Raw genomic sequence first — 22341 nt, 5'->3', positions numbered from 1 at the left:
TTTTCATGTTTTCTTCTATTTTTTTTTAGTATCTATTTAGTTTTGTCTGGTAATTTTTAACCAGATCGTTACTTTCAGAGTAACATGCTACTTTTGGGTGTAAATTATCTGAGGGGTAATGCAATTACTTTTTAAACCAAACTAGTTACTGCTAGTAACTGGTATACATTTTTCCAGTAAGCAACCAACAGTGATTATTGAACACAATTATGTTTGACATCAAATCTGAACATTGCTACTCCATCAATGGTAATAAGATGTGTGTACTACTTTGTTTGTATTTTAACCATTAAAAAAAAGAGATAAAAAGTCGTCATAGATATTATTTTGTTAAAGCATAGTACTTGTATGATTTTTCATTTTAATTAGTGTTTGTTTTTGTAAAGTAAGCTACTTTTAGTTGTGTATTTCTCAGACTCCTATGCTATGAAATTAACCTGTTTTTCTATTCTCAATATACAAGTAATCATCACACAGACACATAGTCACGTTTCAAAGATCCATGTTTGCAGTCTAATTCCATTGTTTTCAGTCTAATAATGTAATAAGTTTTCAATGTTTTTATATTGTATGTAATGTAATATGTATGCGCAACTACTTTGTAGTCACTGCGCATGCGTGACCTCTCAATAAATACGTCTGCTGTAGTCAGAAGGGCCTAGGCGGCCAAGCAAGATGGCTGCCGGGCCAGGCTTCTACATTTGCGCAGTAGTTAAACTGTATTAAAATGCCTCTACTTGAATATTTTTGTCAGCAATGAGTTTATATCTTTATAGACTCCGAGACTTTTGAACCAATTGCACCAAAATTCGGGCAGGGTTTAAGTTTTTAAAATTACACTGTAATATTGGACCACTAGAGCAACCAAAACGCGTGCGAGAAAGCAAAGGGAAGATTACTAACTACCGGGAGGGTAAACAAACCATTTTTCTTTTCTTTTTTTGCCAGGTTTTCGCAAGGTTTTAGTTTTTTGGGGTACCCTTAGCAGCAAGATAGCTGAAAATTATGTAAGTCTCCTCTGGGACCTAGAGCATAACCAGGGGTTCACATTTAGCAGGGGTTTCCAACTTTTTTGAAGCTGAGAGCTACTTTTGTGTTGCTAATTAGTGCAAAGCACACCGAGTTTTAAATGAATTTCTAAAATAGCAACTTAGCTAGGTGGCTTGCTAAATTGCCAAAAAGGTAGCTTGATAGATAGCTAGAAAGGTAAACAGGTGAAAACTAAATGGGGGTTAGATAGCCATCTTAAAGAGTACGAAGCCAACTAAATGGGCAGATGAAATAAAGTTAAAGAAAGCCATACACCTAGCTAGAAAGGAGACCAAAAGGTAAAATGTTAGCTAAGTACGAATGAATGAATGAAACAAACAGAAACAAACAAAAAAATGTTAACATAAAATGGTTGAAAAGGGGTAGTAAGTTTTCTCTACCCCTTCATCTTCCTTCTTAATTACATTTCACAGATAGCTCCTCTTTTTTCTGTAAATATAACAAAACCTCACGGATATACATATTACATAGTTCGGAGATCAATAATTATAATAGTATCAATAGTCACATATGTTATATACTAAATTTCGTAGTACCCATCTATTAACGTTATAATGCTACTAGTCACTAAATATCATTGAGACACCAATGATAATAACAACAATAGCAATAATAACAGTTATAATATAATTGTCATGGACCAGAACAGACTCTCGGATCCAATAGCGTTAGTTTCAGAGTTTTTATTTGAAAGAGTTGTTGGAGCTGGCTTGGGACGTCGGCACTTGTTGGTCGTCAGCCTCTTCGGGCGGAATTGCAGCTCCGTGACGGAAGACGGAAGGTGCAGCTTAGCGGGTAAGTCGATGGCCGGGGCGGGAGAGTAAGTCGCAAAACTTGGAACGGAAATAGGTCAAAAAACGAGAGGCGGGCATGAATCAGGCATGAGAAGTCGTGGGTACCTTGTAGTCTGGAGTAACACTCAGAGATACGAGGAGTACACTCTAACGTCCATCTCTGGACGCTGACAGCTTAAGTGGGGAACATCAGCCAATTTAGGAGGCGCGCTCCAGAGCGCCAAACGATTGCCCCAGGTGGCTCCACTTAGGCAATCACGACAATAATAATAGTAACAATAACAACAAGGTAAACTATAGTTGTAAACCATCTATTTGCTATGCAATATCCCCAATCTCTAGTATCACTGATACCCCATTTTTTTCATCTCTAAATTCGTCCAGTAATGGTTTTTTTGTATTTATATTTGAACACGTGAATATTTGGACATTGTTTGATCTCGTCTTGTAAATTGTTCCAAAGTTTGACTCCACACACAGATACACACATACTTTTCCTGGTGGTTCTCACCAGTGGGATTTTGAATTTACTACAGCCCCTTAAGTTATAACTTCCCTCTTTCTGAGTAAAACATTTTTGGATGTTTTCTGGCACTGTGTTTTTGTTGACCTTAAATTGCAGTGGTGAAGTGAAAAATTTTACTAAATCTTCCAATTTTAATAATTTGGACTGCAGAATTTTTTTTTTGTATGATTCATATCCTACCCTGAGTGGTTCCAATTGCACGTTTTTTTGAGGATAAAAAGGGTCTGTGGTGAACTTTTGTAATCATTTCCCCATACTATTGCACAATATGTTAAGTATGGCAGAACGAGAGAACAATATAATAAATACAATGCATTATATTTTCAAAGGAATTTGGCTTTTTCAATTATTGAAATGCTTTTAGATACCTTAGTTCTTATGTGTCTGATGTGTGTTTTCCAGCTTAATTTATTGTCTATTATGACCCCTAAAAAATGTATACAGTATCTAGTGCAGCACCATCCATTTTTACTTCTTGCGATTACCAAAGAAGATTACTTTGGTTTTATTTAAATTTAAATTTAATGTATTTATATCCGATCATACTTTTAGGTTAATTAATTCATGATTAATAAAGGTTACTAAATCAATATAATTATCCTTTGAATACAAAATGTTTGTTTTGTCTGTAAATATTACTAATTTCAATAGTTCTGAAACAATAAATATATTCTTAATATATAAATTAAATAACTTTGTACCCAGGATAGAACCCTGTGGTACTCCACAACAGATGTTCAAGTATTCAGATGACAACCCTCCCATTTTCACATATTGCTTACTCCCCATCAAATAAATTGAATCCATTGCAAAGCCACGCCCCTGATGCCATATCTTTCCAGTTTGTGTAATAGTATATGATGATTAATGGTATCAAATGCTTTTATTAACTAAAAAAATACCCCAACTGCGTATCTCTTCTTTTCTATGCTATGGGTCATTTCTTCTAAAAAACAGCCATTGTTGATCTGTTTGCTCTAAAACCGTACTGACTTTTATTAATCAATTTATGTTTATCTATAAATCTTTCTAGTCTATTATTGTAAAGATGTGTTTGTTTTGTTTTTTGTATATTGGTATAACTTTTGCTGTTTTCATTTGATTTGGAAATTTCCCTGTTAGAAATAATAGATTACATATGTAGGTTAATGGTTTCACAATTTATGATTTGCTTAACTAGTACCATATTGATGTCAAAACAATCCATAGATATTTTATTTTTACAGTTGTTTTCCACGTCTATGATCTCTGATTCCGTAACCCTAAACAAAACAAAAATATGGTCTTGGAGTTATTTTTATCAGTGACTCAAATTGCTTACTACTACACCCTGGGATCTTTGCAGCTAGCTCTGGTCCAACATTTACAAAAAAATGTTGAAATTCTCCACAATTTGATTTATTTTATAATATTCACTGTTCTTGTCAATAAAATAGTTTGGATATGCATTATTTATATTATTTCCTTTTACTATACTATTTAATAATTCCCAAATACTTTTAATATTACATTTGTTTTATGTAAGGAATTGGTATCGTATCACTTCTTGCTAGTTCTTATTATTCCTGTCAATTTCTTTTTATTCGTTATATATCGGGATTCAACTTCCTCAGTTCTTAGTGTAAAAGATGAGTGTGGAACTGTGTTAAGTGATTCTACGAGGTCCTAATATAGTTGGGTATAAACTCATGTTGTACATTGTATTAATATAGCCATCAATGTTTTTATGTTTTTTTGTATTCATTAGATCTATGTTGAAATCTCCACAGATGAATAGTGTTTTGTTGCTTATTAATGAATATGTTTTTTCAGCCCAGTTTGTGAAGGTTTCAAGATTTGAGCCTGGTGATCTGTATACACAACTGACTATAATATTTCTCATTTTTCCATTTATAATTTCTATTGTAAGTGTCACAGAGCAGGAACGGAGACGGGACCCAATTGCGTTCATTTTACTCAGTTTTATTTAGAAGGAGAAAAGGATGGGTAGCAGATAGCTGGAACGCGGAAGTGGCGCTTTCGTGTCGAACGAAGGTAGTTGTTGAAAGCGAGAAAAAACAGGTCGATGGCCGGGGAGGAGGAGCAAAAACATGAACGGGTCCAGAAAAAAGGTCGGCAATGGGAATCAGAGAGCAAACAGGGCAGGATAGAGTCAGAGAGTCACAAAAGCTTGCCTAGCGGGGAGCATAAGTTCGCAGATGACCTGACGAGTGTTTTCAGAACGGCGGGAGTTTAAAAAGAGTCCAAAAGCCAATCAGGGTCCGTGGCTGTTGGCGCTAACGGAGCAGATTCAGGTGCACCGCACCAGTAATCATGACAGTAAGACATTCGAGTAAATCATCGATTACAAAAACATGTTTTGTATCATTTTGGATTGACATCTTTTGTGCACATATATATATAGTGCAAATTATATTCATTTAATTCAAAATATTCAAATCATTACATCTGATTTGGGATTATTAAATACTGTTCAAGCATGTCACTTCCCATTTGTGAACATCACATTACATTTTGTGGTTAGCAAAATAACTATTACTATGCCATTCCCAGTGTCTACTCATTTTTTTAAAATAGCGAACACACACACACACACACACACACACACACACACACACACATATAGTGCTTTTCAAAATAAAAGCAGTGCAATGTGATTTACCAGAATATCCCTGGTTTTTAGTATGTTTTTTATTGTTATATGCCAGACAAGTTACCAGAAGGTGCAGTAGATTTTCCAAAACAAATAACACCCAGCATTCATAATAGGCACACTCCGAAAGCTGTGGAATGGGGCAAATAGTTCAAAGAAGTGTTTTCAAAAAATAGCAGTGTGGCAACCAATCTCAGAGTTCATCAATTTGGGGGAAGAAAAATACAAAAAAATGTTTGAATCAACTGGGACAGAATATGAAGCCAGCACAGGTTTAACATGAATTTGAGTAGAATGGGTCATCCGAGACACTGCTCCAAAGAACAGCGTTCTTTGATAAAAATGGAAGAACCTTCAAAGAGGTGCAAAAAATGATCTGCTGTTCAGCTAAAATGATCTCCAATGCCTTAAAATGGGTCGAAAAAACAGAGATACGTGGAAGAAAACTGAGCAAGAGAATAACCAGAATGGCAAAGGCTCAGCAAATGATCAGCTCCAGGACGATCAAACACAGTCTGCAGTTAACTGTAAGTTGTGTAACAGATGATGTCTGTGTGAAGCAAATTTATTTTCAAGAATCCAATGCAAAGTCCCTCTGTTTCATAAAATCAAAAAGGCATGTGCCGAAGAGATTACAATTCGCCAGAGAACACATCAAATGGCCTAAAGAAAAATGGAGGAACATTTTGTAGACCGATGAAAGTTTGGAGTCCAGGGGCCACAGACCGTGTGTGAGACGACCCCAAACTATGAATTCAAACCTCAGTGCATATTGAAGACCAAGAAGCATGGTGGTCAAGTACCATGATCTGGACATGTTTCTCCTATTCTGGTGTTGGGCCCATATATCGCATACCAGGGATCATGGATCAGTTTGTGTATGTCAAGATACTTGAAGAGGTTATGTTACCTTATGCTGAGAGGACATTTTCAACAAGACAATGACCCCAAACACACCAGTAGACGAGCAACGTCTTGGTGACAAACCAATAAGATTAATGTTATGGAGTGGCCAGCCCAATCTCCAGATCTCCATCAAATCGAGAACTTGTGGGGTGTGTGAAGTTGTGAGTCATGTTCTGTGTATGGACTTGGATGGGTATGGGTGTTGAATGAATTTTGTCCTTGAGTGACGCCGTACATCTAGAAGAGGGAGACGGGGAAAGGTGAACCCACACGTGCTGGTAATTAGGAAGCTTCTCTGTTTGAGCATGAGCCAGTTTTTTTCTCCAGGCTCCAGCTTAAACTTTTACCTAATTTGCTCAAAAGGAGACTGCGACACATGTTTAAAAAGAAAAAAAAATCATGAACATCATGAACATTTAAGCATCCTTGGTGAACGCAGTGAAGTAAGTTTGTTTGGTTATTTTGTCTATTTTAAGTATTGTATCTTTGTAACATTGTAAGTTTGTATTATAATGTATGTAGTACTTTGTTTGAATGAACACTTGTTTTAATATTGATGCAAAATTATGTTTGTACTGTGAAGACTGTATGGTGACTTGTTTTTATGTCTGTATACCCTTACACACAATTTTCACTGTGCTATGGTGAACCTGATTCTGCTGCAACTAAAAAAAAGAACACCTTAGGCATCAGTCGAAAGTCTTTGGGGTTCAAGGGGTGCGACACACGCCTTTGAACTAATTTCCCAATTGCACAGCCTTCTTAGAGTGCCTATTATGAATGCTGGGTCTTGTTTGTTTTTTTAGAATCTACTACGCCTATCGGTAACTTGTTTGGCAAGTAACAATAACAAATATATTTAAACCTAAACCTAGTTAGTAACATTGCACTGCTATTATTTTGAACAACACTATACACATACAGAAGCAGATACATTGAACTTATTATACAATGATGCATTGTATTAAACACTTTATAATTCCAACCCACACTTGTGTCGTTGTGCCATTTGATTCAATGCAGCTAAAATGAGGACTAATATCTGTTTATGATAACCTAAAATAGTCGTTCAACATAACCTCAACAGACTCCGCCGCTGTGCAACAAGTGATACTAGCCAAGCAAAAGAGGAGCGGTGAAGAGAGCAAGAGCGCTGCTAGGAATCAAATGGAGTGAACCATTTCAAGGTAGTGGCGTATTTTTTTGAGGCTGCGTTGTACACATTTTTTTTTTGTTTGACTTCTTTACTTTTTATCAAGAAAAAGAGTTTTTAAAATGCTACAATTATTGGCTGTCCTTGGTTTGAAGTTAGTCACGCCCATGAGTCTACACACCGACAAAGAGAAGGCCTTCTGTGGAACAACAGTCTTTGGAAAATGACAAACGTCAATGCGGTTGATGATTTCCAAGCTTGTTTGTGAATGTTCACCATTATCTCCCTTTTAGTCTTGTCTTCGTCCTCGAGAGGACTGTAAATTAATTTGTGATGGTTTTCTCACACAGTGATCCTATTTGTTACATGAAGTGAACCTTGTCATAGATTATGCCAAACCCAATGAAGCCGCAAAGCCCGGACATAACTTTTAGAAAGCGTTGGGGTCTTTTGTGTAAGAAATCGAAACCCTCAGGCATTATTAGTTCATGAGAAAAACAAAAACAGAAAACTTTTTTTTGGAAATAAGTAGCGTGGTCTTGTTCAAACAACATCTGCAGTTTATGCATTTGTTTTTCAGTTACATTGAGTGAAAAATTTTAACGTTACAGCCTCCATCTATGTTGACAAGAGCTTTTTTTTCTCCATTTTACACTGTAATTATGTGAAAAGTTTCAAACATACTATTTTCCACTACTCTTTGTCTGAAGGATAGTGGGGCAAACAATACAAGATGTAATTCTTTTTTTACATGACTATTTTTGCAGATTTTGTTTGAAAATGTAATTGTTTTAATTCACATAACATGTTAATAATTACACAATGGTATAAAAAAATTGAGTGGAGGGCTAGGGGTCTTTTTGGAGGCTCACAATGAAATTATTTAGGGATGTAGAATTTGATCATGTAACTCTTCTTGAGGCGGCATTAGCTCGGGAGGTTGAGCACTCGTCTTGGGATCGAGAGTTCTCAGGTTCAATTACCGGCTCTTATGTATTATATGTCGAAGTGTCCTTGGGCAAGACTCTGAATCCCTAATGCCACCGATAGCAGGTAGTTGCTGACGCTACCAACGGTTGTGTACGGGATAAGTGTGAAGCACATTGTAAAGCGCTTTGGGAGGTCTTCATTGACTTGAAAAGTGATATATAAATGCAGACCATTTACATTTGAGCATTTTTTCCTCAAAAGTTTTTTTTTCATTTTAATCTTTTGTATTGTTGATCAACCGTGCATTTGTAAAAAAGAAAAACAAAAATTAAATTCATTTCCACTGCAGTGTATTTTACTTTTACTTTTTTACTTTTAGGGAAAATACAAAATACTGGAAAATTGTCATACAAACACTTATTTAAATTAGGGCCCTAATGATTTAAAACAATTTTTCCTTTTCATTTAGATTTTTTTAAATGAAAATGTTTACTTGAATATGGGAACGTCATTGTTAGATTTCATTTATATTAAAGAAAGGATCTAAAGCCTCATTAAACGTTTGCAAGGACACCCAGGTGCCATTTTTTTAATTCAGTATTTTTTGTATTGTCTTAAACAGCTTTAAACGTAACTTTTATCTTAAAAGTACTGTGTGTAATTGTTAGCGTCACCCAGTGTTACAAAAACCTCCGTTCAGTAAAAAAAAAAACATTGATTTGAATACTAGTCAAAATACATGAACAATCCTAAGAGTGTTAACTTTTATCAGAAGCAGGTCAAGAAATGTGTATTCATTTTACATGGTCTGGCATCTTTTTGCTATGCTGTGCTCATATGATCTCGTTCACACTAGACAATACCGGGTGGATATTCTCAAAGTTCTCTTGGTAATTAACGTAAGTCATTATATACAGCTACAGTGGGTGCTTTGCTAGCGGTGTCTGGCTTTGGCGACAGTCAGTGGACATATTTAGAACTGTGAGTCAATAAATGACCTTACGCAGCTCATTTTTCTCTGGTGCGTCCCTCAGCATTGTCTCGCGTCCCCCATAAAATGAAGATGCGGGCCACATTTGGGCAGTGGGCCATGAATATGACACATTAACTCTATAGAAGTCCTATTTGACAATTATATTGTTATGAATATAACCCTCTAAAATCAGATGATAACTTTACTTTTACACAAGGTTGTACCTTCATCATATACATTGTTGAGGGAAAGTAGTTTTTTGTTTTTTATACAAAAAATGCAAAACCAAAACCACAACTGTACTGAAGTTCTTTATCTACACCGCAATGTGCTTCCTGGTTGCCTCTTTTGGAAGTGGGTGGGCACCTGTATTTGGCCCTCTGTTCTGCCAGGTATGATCCAGGATAAGGCAAGATAAGGTAGGGTGTTAAAATTGTGCCTGTCAGTATCACACTCAGGAATACATATAGAGGGTGTCTGAGGACACTGGGTGAGAGAAAGAAGAGCTGCCTGAAGAAATCGATAATGAAGCATCAAGTATCAATCCCAGGACAATAGTATCGATCTGATCCAAGTACTTACTAAGGATCAATAACATCCATATTTGGATCGATCCGACCACCACAACTTTTTATTATTCTAGGGTTGCTGTGCTTCCAATAAAGGACTTTTCCTCGAGGGAATCATTCTCATATGGTGCCAGCCAGTTATTGTTTTGATGCTAAGAATGTGACATGCCTAGTTAGTCTGAAGTTTGACCACTTTATGGATCACTTGGGTCAGTTCAAAGGCTGCCCCGTTACGCCAAATCCCTTTATGCAATATGGTAGTGTCTGGAATTCCGTCCCTTTTTAGAGAACCGGCTCTTTCGGCTTACTTAAAGGACCTTGATATCATTGCTTCTAAACGGCTTTCCAGAGTTATTTTCTTGCTTTAATCTGTATATTACCATGTATGATATAATATTCCACAAAAAAACAATTTAAGAATAATTAAAAATGGTTTACCTTACTTAATGGCATTTATTTTTTCAATCAACAGTGAACTTTTAACTAATTTAACAAAAAAGTATACATTTGTATTTTTTTTGTCTATTGGTAGATTATTTTACAAACTCTTGGATTCAAAAATACATAATAGAATATTCTGTTGTTTTGTGCACTATTTTTATGATTCCAACTTCAATATTTGAATAGGAAGAAATTAAAATGTGATATATATATATATATCACTTGATCACTTACTAAAAAAAAGTGGATTGCTGTCCATTTACCCCTTGTGAGACATGTGTGTACGCGCAATGTTCAGGTCCGGGTGTTGTGCCTTTATTCCTAACAACACGTCTCCTAAAAGGTCTGTGATCAGGGCTTCTAGACTCAACACGAAGATAAAAGACCATACTGGAGTGACCAGAAATGTGTTGATTGGTGGGAGAAAATTTGGGGCAGTAAAGAAACCTTGCGTTTTTATAATTAATATCTCTTCGTGTGTCTTTCGCAAATTGTGTCCGGAGTGGATGTTATTGCATTCTATGTCTACAGGGTTCCCTTAACTGTTTGATAACAACTGCCATTTCTCATACCGAACCAAAAATTATTTTTATCCCTTACTGGCACAGGCAACGAGGGTTGATACCAATTACACTGATGACCATGCTAATGATGTTGTCCCTAACGAGTATTCATGCTCGTCCACGTGGTTTTTTGTTAGTGTAGCTTAAAAATTGTGAAAATAAGGAGAGGACTGTTTAAAATACACTGTGAAGCCAAAGAACAAACAAAAAACTATGAAATAAAGTCCGGAAAATACTATAACTCGGCACATTTTTACTAAAAAAAAAAGTTCTTATGTTGTGTAAGCATGTGCTCTTTGATGTCACAAGGATATAATGTCACAAAAAGTTATTGGGTGAATATACAAGCACTCACAACCCCCACAGCTTTGTCCAAATATTTTTGCTCTGTACCTTGTTTCTGCCCTTTTCTGCCCTCTTCTTATTCCTCATCACCATTAAATTTTGTATTCTATGATTTCCCTGTTATGGCACTGTCATTATTGGGTGTATGTCTCACATTGTTCCTCTTTCATTTTTCTTTCAGGAGAGCAGAGGTGGGTAGAGTAGCCAAACATTTTATTCAAGTAAAAGTACTTCCTCGGAATAATGTGACTCAAGTAGAAGTAAAAGTAGTCATCCTAATACTTGAGTAAAAGTAAAAAAGTACTTTACCCGAGTACTGAGTAACTGTAGGGACGTCATATTTATTGTGGAGTTTGCATGTTTTCCCCGTCTTGCGTGTGTTTCCTCCGGGCACTCCGGTTTCCTGCCACATTCCGAAAGCATGCATGTCAGGTTAATTGGCTGGTCCAAATTGTCCCTAGGTGTGAATGAGCGAGTTAGTTACCTGTCTCTCTGTGCCCTGCGACTGGCTGGCAACCGATGTCCCCTGCCCACTGCCCGAAGATAGCTGGAATGGGCTCCAGCACGCCCCGTGACCCTACTGAGGATAAGCGATGCAGATAATGGATGGATATATATACATATATATTTAAATATGTGTATGTATGTATGTATGTATATGTATGTGAGGCTAAATTTATATGCACTGCGAATACAGCACAGTAAAAATACGTATTTAATGTAAAAAATATTTTTAAAACAGGAAGGTTAAGTCAAAAACGCTGGATTGTGAGGCTAATAATACATTTTACTGTAGAGCACCGTTCAGGACACACAAGTTCGCTGTAAACCGAATATCAGACAACAATAAAACAAACAAGTCATAGGTAACAAATAAAACCCAAGTCAAGTTTATATTTTATTTTAGGAAACCTGCTGCCACATGTTTCCTCAAGTTCGAGGTTGAATTCTTGAATGCAGAAATCTCCGTTTAGGCAAACAAAGGAGACGTTGGATATTGTAGCGGGTGTTTGGCACCCTTTTAGAGGGGAACATGTGTCAAGACCAGAACAGAGACAGGACCCACTTGCGTACGTGTCTCTCAGTTTTATTGGGAAGAAGGGAAAGGATTGTACACACGATCCGGAGATCGCTGGTCGTGGGGAGCAGGTCGCTCAGACACGGAAGTGGTATTTCCGTGGCAAGCGATTGCGGTGTCGGAAGCAAAAAAAAAAACAGGTCAGTAGCCGGGACAGGAGAGCAAAAAAGGAGGTCGAGATCAGAAAATGGGGGCCAAAACAGAAGTGAGTCAGGGTCGAAAAGCTTGCCTAGCGTGAACTGAGGTTCGCAGACGGACTGACAGAAAGTAGTGGGTTTGAATGGGGACAGGGAGCCAATCAGAGTCCGAGGCAGTTGGCGCCGAACAAGCGGGCACAGGTGCCTCACATCAGTAATCATGACAACATGCTTTTGATGTGAGGTCAGAGGTGCTCCTCCTCTTCTGTGTTTTTCATTGTTGGTTTTGCTAAGCGATATTTTAGATTTTGTTTCATCCGTAAACAAAATTTCCCCTGTCAGGTTGAAAATGGTCATGTGAAAAGGCTGCTACGTTTGATTGGTTGACCATGGTAGAGGCTGGCAGATTTATGCATCAAAATAAAGACAGACGCGTACTTACGTCGAGGGGATTTATTAAGTAACGAAGTAACGACTTCAATGTTGCCTACTGTGACGGAGTAAAAGCACTGTTTTTTCTTCAAAAATGTACTCAATTAAAAGTAAAATTATAGGGATTTAAAAATACTAGAAGCACAAAATTTCCTAAAACTTACTCAAGTAAGGAGTAAATGTACTCCATTACGACCCACCTCTGCAGGAGAGCCAATTTAGTTCGTGCCCATCAGAGCTTCAACCAGCCTGATCCCGACCAATTAACCCGATTTGACAGACAGAACCTGAAGAAAATACGAATTTTCATATTTTTATTTATTAAGACTGGGCTTTTTGGTGTTTTTGGCCGGCCTGCTTCTCTGGCTCAGAATGGTCACCCAGACACGGGCTGCGCAGGAGGCGGATTAAATCGATTTGCGTGACTCCTTCACAAAAAACAAAACAAAAAAACAAATAACATTAATGGGGTGAAAATTCAACATAAAAAAAGTCAGCGAGAAGCTTAATTCTTTGTTACTTGTTTAGCCTAACGCGCCATGTTTAATCTTGTCACATGGGTTAGGGTTATGACAATGACAACAAAGACAAATCCATCTTTATGAAGCAGGGATGTGAAGTTGAGCCTGTGTTAGAATAGCTTTGATGTCTTTGAAATCTGCTGATCGTAGTAAAGGATTTTATACATTTGAATATAAAGGATTTTATAGGATTGACTAAAAATTATTCAGTTTAATGCAATACTGTGCTTTAGTTCAATATACAAGGTCAGGGCAGGCTGGTGGAAGATATTGTCTACAGGAACGGGACGTACTGCTGATCCAGACGTTGTTGACGCAGGAGTTGTTTTGGTAAACGAGACATCAAGGCGCGCAAACAATTCCTTGGCACGCCCATGGGAGGAGCCGGCGCACCATTATGCGGGGAGCAGATGGCCAATAGGAGAAAGCTAAAGGACTTCAGAAAAGGCTTCCCAGAGACTCCAACTTCTTCGGCCGACTTTGATGGAGTTCACTTAATTCTTTTGTTAGGGAAAATAAATCTGTCCCTGTGTGAAAATGTCGGCTTTCCTGTTCATTTTTCCCTCAAGAAACGAGCGCGCATAAATTGTTGGGTGAATGTAGGTTGTGTTTGGTTAATGGCGTCTGATAACTAATTCGAAATATTAGGTAAACGCTACATTTTGATGATTAAATTCCAACACTAGTAAACCCTGTAATTCGGTTTCTGTACTGTACACTAATACTGATTGCTTTAAAAAAAAATCTGTCTACAATTAAGCTCTCCCGACCATGCCGGGTCATGACGAATTAAAATTGCAATAGCAACTGCTTTGACTTGTTACATGCTATGGTTCTCATTAAAACATCAATGCGATTATTTTTTTTTATATAACTAAACGCAACCTCCTGGCAAACTGTAAGTCTATGAGCTTAGTCATTGCATGACAAATTTCTCTCCATGCAAATGTGGATTCATTACAAAACATAACTGTAAATTAATTCTGTTCATAAATAATAGCATTTTGCTGGGTAATTCAATTAAGGTAATCCGAATTATCTTTCCTTGGTTCTAACAGAAAAAGCAGAGAACTCATCCTGCTGGAATAAAGCTTGTTGATCATTTCCACATTTACCACGGGAGCGTGAGAGCATTGTTGTTGCAGTGTGATACTTTATAGCACTCAAAACCCAGAACTTGACAAGTAATTGGAATCAGCTTTTGGAAACACAAAAACAAGTGTATTTTTATTCAAAACAAAAAATTTAACCTTAATCTCTAATATATCAAAATCTGCTGCTGCCTTCGGACCAGGATAACTTAATGACGTTGGCAGAATAATCAATTGGGTGTTACCCAGAAGATCCTGAAGGAGAACGTCCAGCCATAAGTTCGTGCCGTCAAACTCAATTCAAGCAATAATACAAACTTAACATAATTTGCAAATAAAAAAACTCCTGAGTGATTGTGGATCGTCTAACCTAGGCTTTTGTCTTCAGCTGGTGAACTATTTTACTTCATTGTTATTGTTATTGTTGAACACCTTTTCCTGCAAGAACCACAAGTGAATGGCTTTGGTTTTTAGTACAAGCTGCAACAGCCATCTCTATAGATTCACGTTTGACATTTTTAGAGACTGTACTGTTAGCACTCTATAAAATTTCCGGATCCTCTTTCAGCCATGTATTCAATATAACAGAATACAATTGGCTTTAATGTCATTGTTTACAGCATAGTGTACATTATTTAACCTAGATTAAGACGTGGCACTTTTCCCCCTTGGTAATTGCTCTAATTTTGATTTAGGATATAGTACCACTAACATCACACCCTTATCTCAATGCCAGTGCCAAGACAAAAGAACACATGTTGAGCTACAGTATTAGCAATTCACAATAATGTTGTTGTCGAGAAGATCCGGATTAGAGCCATAATGGAGCAAGATTTTCGGTTTTCTCTTTATCGCCTTGTTTTAATCTTTGTCCATCGCAGACATTTTTTTTCAACCCTCTGAAATATTTTTCCAGTGTATCACTCGAGAATCCGCTAGATTTTCTGTCCACACCTGTTGTGTGTGAAGCATGTATGCTCAGTGTAAATTAAAGCAATGCTACATGCGTACTCTTTTGTAACGAGGGTGTCACTGGCCCATAGCATAGTGAAGGTGCAATTGCACTGTTATAAAAAAAAAAGTGTTCCTCGAGGTCACACACGACGAGAATTTGAGAATCACTGCTTTGCACCAACATGACTAGATGATGAAGGTGCTGTTTTGAGCAGCTGATTGGAGAGGGATTGATACCAACAGGCTGTACTTGCCTAAGACACACCACAGAAAGCAGTGCCTTGATGACCCATGTGGTTGAGGGAACAAATTGCAACTTTCCACCATGAAGATGCTTTTGCTGTAGTAGGGTGCAATTGTTAATGTTGAATCATGTTTCTCCATCATCTGAATTTGGCCACTGTGGTGTTTTGGGCCAAGTGTTGTTTGATACACCCTGAGCACCCTAAATGGCAGGATTGTTGCAGTAAACAATGATGAGCATGATTTTTTTCAAACCACAAAAATAAAGGATTATGATTAATTCTAAGACTTCGTCTTAATTAGACCATATAGTGTGTGTTGGTAACGCAAAAGTGTGTTCTTGTTCTCTTAAGGGAAGGAAAAGTCAGTAAATTCTAATCACCTCTTCAAAAGGACACTGATAATAACATTGAGCATACCATGTCAAATATGAATATCGTCTACTGTAACTAGCATGTAAGAACATTTATTCCTGCCGATTTGGGTGGGGGGGGTCATTGTGGTGCCATGCATTAATGGGAAACACACTCAAAATAAAAGTTGTGATTGAATCATAGTACACGTACAATAGCTTGCTTTTCACAGACTGAAAAGTATTTGTTCCTTTTAGTTGTGTTAATTTAGCTGTATGTAGGTTGTGTTCACAATATATTTAGTGAATATTTATCATTTGAAGGAGTGAATCAGCAGCACAGCGGCTGAGTGGTTAGCGTGTTCGCAGCACAGTTTTGTGGTCATGAGATCGAACTTTCCTTTTGTTGCGTTTGCATGTTCTCCCCCGTGCTTGCGTGGGTTTACTCCTTGGTTTCCTCCCACATTCCAAAAACATGCATGTCAGGTTATTTGGCCCGTTAAAATTGTCCCTAGGCGTGAATGAGCGAGTGAGTTGTCTTTCTCTGTGTACCCTGCAACGGGCTGGCAACGGGCTGGCAACCAGTTCATGGTGTCCCCTGCCCACTGCCTAAAGAATGCTGGGATGGGCTCCAGCACCCCCGCAACCCTACTGAGGTTAAGCGGTGGAGATAAGGGATGGATGGATGGATGAAGGAGTAAATCAAACTATATGTCAGTTTCCGGTTTGTATTTTATTTTCCTTTTTCATTGTTTTAATTTTTCCTTATTTTACTTTTTAGATGATTTGTTTGAAAAAAATCAAAGCATGGTTTATATATGAAAACAAACTGAATGTATTCTTTTTCTTATATTATTGTAGTTCTAAAGGTTGAATCTCACTTGCACCATTATTTAAAGGTTTAAGTAAGGGACTCAAAATAGCCCGGACCATGATTACATGCGACCAGAAGTCAGATTTTAGGTGCCATCCGAATGGATCGTTTACATCCCTGGACATGAATAACCCCGTATACTATGCGTACCCAATTATCAATACGCTGTCATGTAAATATTGTGCGGCAGGGGTGTCAAACTCATTTCGGCTCAGGGGCCGCATAGTAGATAAAACCTTCTACCCGGGGGCCGGCCTAGTAAATTAACTGCAGGGTGCCTTGGCTGGAGGGCTGGGGGTCCTTTTGGAGGCTCAGAATTAAATTTGACTTCAGGAATATGAGATGTGGGCAGCACGGCGGCGCAGTGGTTAGCGCGTGTGTGGCACAGTTCTGAGGTCATGAGATCGAACCTCCTGTGTGGAGTTTGCATGTTCTCCCCATGCTTGCGTGGGTTTACACCGGGCACTCCGGTTTCCTCCCACATTACAAAAAAATGCATGTTAGGTTGATTGGCCGGTCCAAATTGTCACTAGGTGTGAATGAGCAAGCGAATTGTCTGTCCCTGTGTCCCCTGTGACTGTCTGGCAACCAGTTCAGGGTGTCCCACTGCCGAAGATATCTGGGATGGGCTCCAGCACCCCCGCGACCCTACTGAGGATAAGTGGTGCAGATAATGGATGGATTTGTGATTTTATTAAAACCAATCATTGAGAAGGGGTTCTCTCAAGTTTTTTTCTTTTCTAAGATTTCATCGTTGTGTTTATCAATCATGTGTTTGTAAAACAAAAAATCAAAATATAATTTTAATTGATTTTTATTACTCTTTATTTAACTTGGGGGAACTTATGCGGACTGGAAACTGATAAAAAATAACACACAAACACCAAAGATTAATTGTTTTGTATTTTTTAAGAAAATGTTTACCTGAATGTGTACTATAGGAACGACCTAAAGCTGAACTTCTGCAAGGACACCCAGGCAGCAAATCTTTTCTCTTTCACAAAGAGCAAAGTCTTACAAGCCACATAAAATTATGTGGCGGGCAGTATTAGGCCTGTATACACAGAGCCTTGCAAAAGTATTGGCCCCAAGGGACTTTTTAAAATATGGTCATATTTCAGGTTTCAAACTTATAGATAAAAAACTTAAAATATTTTCTGAGAGTAAAAAACATGTGAGACCCAATCGTGAAAAAAAAAAACAAATTTATCCAACATTTTATACTGTGTTCACAGTAGTATATTGCCTCCTTTAAGTTAATACTTTGTATAACCTCCTTTTGCTGTGATCACAGCCACAAGTCTTTTGGGGTATATCTGTATGTTTTGCACATCTTTAAACAGAAATATTCCCCCATTCTTCCCCACAAAAAAGTAAAGCTCCTTAAGGTTTGATGGTGATCATACCATTGCAAATTTTTGTTATGTTTAGGGTCAGTGTCCTGTTGGAAAATGAACCTGCGCCCCATTCTCAGGTCCCTTGCAGACTCTTACCAGATTGTTTTTAGCCAGGATCGCCCTGTATTAGGCGCCATCAATCTTCCAATCAACTCTAACGGTCTTCCCAGTCCCTGCTGAAGAGAAGCAACCCCAGATTATATTGCTCCACCCACCATATTTCAAAAGTGGGGAAGGTGTGTTCAGGGGGATGTGCAGTGTTACTTTTACGCCAAACGTATCGCTTGTACATAGCCCAAGAAGTTTAACTTTGGGTGTAATCTGACCAGAGCACCTTCTCCCAGAAAGTATTTGTTTCTCTCATCTGGTTTCTTGGAAACACCAAACGGGCCTTTTTATGGTATTTTTCAAAAAATTCTTGCCACTCTTCCGTCAAGGACATCTTTATGCAGAGTACGACTAAAAGTTGTCTTTTGCAAGGCACTGTAGTGCTGTATATAGTCTAAGTTGCTTCCTCCTAACGATTGGCATCAGAATATTCAGTTGACTGTTTCAAATAAATATTTTCTCGCAAAATCAGAGGCGAAGAAGGCAACAAAATATTTCTGAGAACTTACACACGGAGAGAGAAATTTAACACTACCAGTGAAGCAAGATTGTAGGCTTGCGGAAACCGGCTTTTCAAACACCAGGAGTTAAGGCCCAATTGCTTTTGTTGATGTTGTTTTTATTACACCCTTTTAATGCTCAATTGCTTATTTTAGGTGAAATCCGATGTTTTTGTGAAATGGTTCACATTACCAACTAAATGCGACTTGATCATGTGTGAACGCGCCAGAACTGTGTCAAGAGGACACGTGATGCCACATGCTATGCAATCATGTTTGTGGATGTACTCATGGACGTTAACAGCTAAGCGTTGTCCTCCAAATATTTATTAAATCCAAAACATCGCTGTCCCGCTTTTTCCTCGCTTTCATTGAATGTGGTCTGTGAGGTGGGATTTGAATGCAAATAATGTTAATTACCCCTAGTGGGTATCTATCATTTTAAGAATGAACTTGAGCAACATGTTGTGAATCTGCGTTGATATTTCAGCTGTTGCGTGAGTTTCTAAAGAAACAAGTGTTCATCTTGCGTGAATGGGTGATTTAATGTCACTCCGTTTTTCATCCGCCATGGTTGTTGAATTCTCCGCTTCCTCCCGCCTGGTTGAAGGCAAAGGAGTGACATTTACCAACTACAAATGACTCGCAGGTCGAATGAATGCATCTCGACCATTCACAGTCACATTCAAAAAGTTCGGATACGTATCAGGTTTAGTACCACAAATACAGGTGGCCTGGGTCCGGTGTAAAAAAAAAGCCATTAAGACGGACTTTAACAAATCGAATTCAGGTCGCGTTCGTGCAAACAAATCTGATTTCACGGCTGTGTGAACCTTGCCAGAGAGTACGAAAATGATATGTTTGCGTTGTCATGGAGCGGCTTGCAGTGCTTCACTAAGCACCATATTACGGAACTAGACCTTTAGAATGCCATTAGCAATCTGTGCATTCCCGGATACCATAAAGTGTAACATTCCGAAAGCTCCTGCTTTTTATTAAGCCAAATGTCTGACTATAACAAACCAAACCTGACAAATGCAAAATGTGCTAAACTTTAGGAACTTTACTTTAAATGCCTCAAAGACCACACTCCCTTTGCTGAGTTGTTTTATGTAGTGTTTTTTTTTACTACAAGGCGCAGCAGATTATTAGGCAGATATCCGAAGTCCTTTGTTATAGAATTTTTTCATATACAAGCAGTGTCTGAAATAGCATCTCCCCGGACGACCGTGCATCTTTTGCGTCGGGCGTACAACTTACAAAACTTCTCCGTCCAGGTAGCTGAAAACTTTTTCAAGGAATAAAAATATATATATATATATATATATTTGTTTTCAAATCAAACGTTTGCTTTATTCCAATTTCGAAATCTTCCTTCATTTGGCAATTTGCATACTCGGCAGCCAATCAGAAGCCTGCATCGAATAACTTTGTGCTTCCGGGCTTTCCCGAGTGTTATAATGTCATGCATTTGCATTTCATTTTCCAAAATAGACAGCTCTACCTCCCGAGCCACTGCCACACCAAACCTAAAAATACTGTAAAACAATGTCAACTGGAGAACTAAAATTCTTCCGTTGCACAATAATTTTACTAATGCAAAATAAATGTCAATTGTCTCTCAATGGCTCTGTTGACAGTTTTTTGTTTAGGGACAGTAACACATTTACCATTTGGTTTGCAACTCGTTGTTTTCCTTTTTTATGTATTCATGTCAACTATGGTGTTGCGACAGAAGCAGACAATTTTACTACACAAACACCTGGCATTGTGCTTTTCTATAGTTGAAAAAAAAAACCACACCCCACACCGCATTCTGTTTGCCCCAGTCATTTTTAGCTTCTGGTGGAGTAAGCATAGATTTGGCCCTCTCTTCTACCTGGCAGGCAAGATTAAGCAGCAGGCCAGGTAAGGAGAGGTGCTAAAATTGCCAAATCTAACGAGTGGCAGAAGGTGCCGGGTGAGGAAGAGAGAGGGCTGCCTGCCCTTTTAGATCACGAGTACCGCCGGACAAACTTTTGGACTGTCGCCCATGCTGTTTTGACTCACATGAGCACAAACCCTTTACCTGCATCTTGGACTAGGATTGCTGCCTCACTGACTGACTTCTTTGTACCGAATCCTGCCTAACTAAAAGATCGTTTGCTGTACTAATCAATCAGTGTTTTTGCACTTTGCTTCCGCACCACCCCAAGTGAGTTTCTCGACAGAACAAAGCCAATTCCCTTCCTGTTTGCATCATAGCAGCATGAGAACTAAATATTCAAGTAGTGCATAATTTGCAAAAATGTGGTTATACTATTATTCTTAATATTGGTTTAGAAATACCCCAAAACAAAAACACTTGAGTTTTCCACTAAAACAAAGAGTACATTACCACAAATTATGATGCTTTTAGCTTACTATTAGCATGTCCTCATTTTGAGTAGTAAGCACATAGAAAAAAATGGATGGTTAGTCCTTTGGTTGATACTGAGACCAGTGTTCTCGTTTGCCCGCGTCCCTGCGTCCTAGACGCATCATTTTTGCTGGGTATGCATAGTCTCAAATCAACGTGCGTCCCCGGGACGCAACCTTTTTGCCACAAAATTGTCATTATTACCCGATTATTTTTTTTAACAAAGATTTACTGCACTTCACACTTTTCATCAGGCAGATCCGCCATTGTTGTTTTGGTCTCGCGGTTTGAGTTTTCGTCTGCACGCCGATCTCGGCCAACAAGATCTCGTTGTGTAGTGAAAGGAAGGCCGTCTTTTTTTAGAGAACCGGCTTTTTTAGCTCAACTCATAAAAAAAAGGGCCGGCTCTCAAACGGCTCACTTGCTTTGATGATTGATATTACGAATTATGTTGTATAAAGAAGTTAAGAAAAAAAGGAAGTAAAAAAAGAGGAAATAAAAAAAAGACAGGTTTGTGGTTATCCCATTAATCGGTATATTACCAATAATAATTTGATGCAGAAAATGAATTAATAATTTGATGATTAAAACTGAATGAATACATAGATTTATATTATATATTTGTCGCCGTTTTATGATTTCAACCTCGATAACACTAAATTTTGGGGACCCATAGATCTCTGTTGGGACCCATTGATTTTTGAGCATGCGAGTCCCCGGGACCCATCACTTTTCAGAGGTAAAATGAACGCTGTGAGACTCATACATTCATCATTGGAAACCAATTTCAAATTACTTAATGGATATCAATCACCTTTATGTATTAGTATTTCACCTACAGAAGAATAAAAAGCCTTAGCATAGAGGTTGGCACGCGAGTCCTCGAGCTCTGCATAATCAACCGTTTGTTAGCAATCTGGATCCTAGGGTTTGGAAGTGTTCTTAATGGTTCCTGGAACCTATCACTAACTTTCTTCAGACACACTTTTATGGACAGAAAAAGGAAATAATACCAACAAAATAACAAAATGAGATGTGGTCCCTCTAAAATGCACGGATTGATTGAACAGGTTGAATGGATTGAACAAGGCATTATCACCATCTACTGTTGGAGCGTCTTTTATTCTTCTTAGTATGATTTTGCCAAGGAAAAAGCCTGCGACCCACTGAAATGGGTTCCGCGATCCACTTTTGGATCTCCACCCACCAGTTGTGAAACACTGCTCCAGATAGCATCAATATACAGTATTTTTATAATTGTATTCATTTTAAGGTTAAATTTCTTCTGAAGCAGTTGTGTAATAAATATTTCTATTTATTTGTTCAAAGCATAAGGGCTTGGCGTGGCCGGGC

This window comes from Urocampus carinirostris, chromosome 7 (assembly GCF_059441175.1).
Source record: "Urocampus carinirostris isolate Australia breed hairy pipefish chromosome 7, RoL_Ucar_1.0, whole genome shotgun sequence".
In the NCBI taxonomy this organism is placed as follows: domain Eukaryota; kingdom Metazoa; phylum Chordata; class Actinopteri; order Syngnathiformes; family Syngnathidae; genus Urocampus; species Urocampus carinirostris.
Note: the sequence above shows the minus strand (reverse complement) of the source record.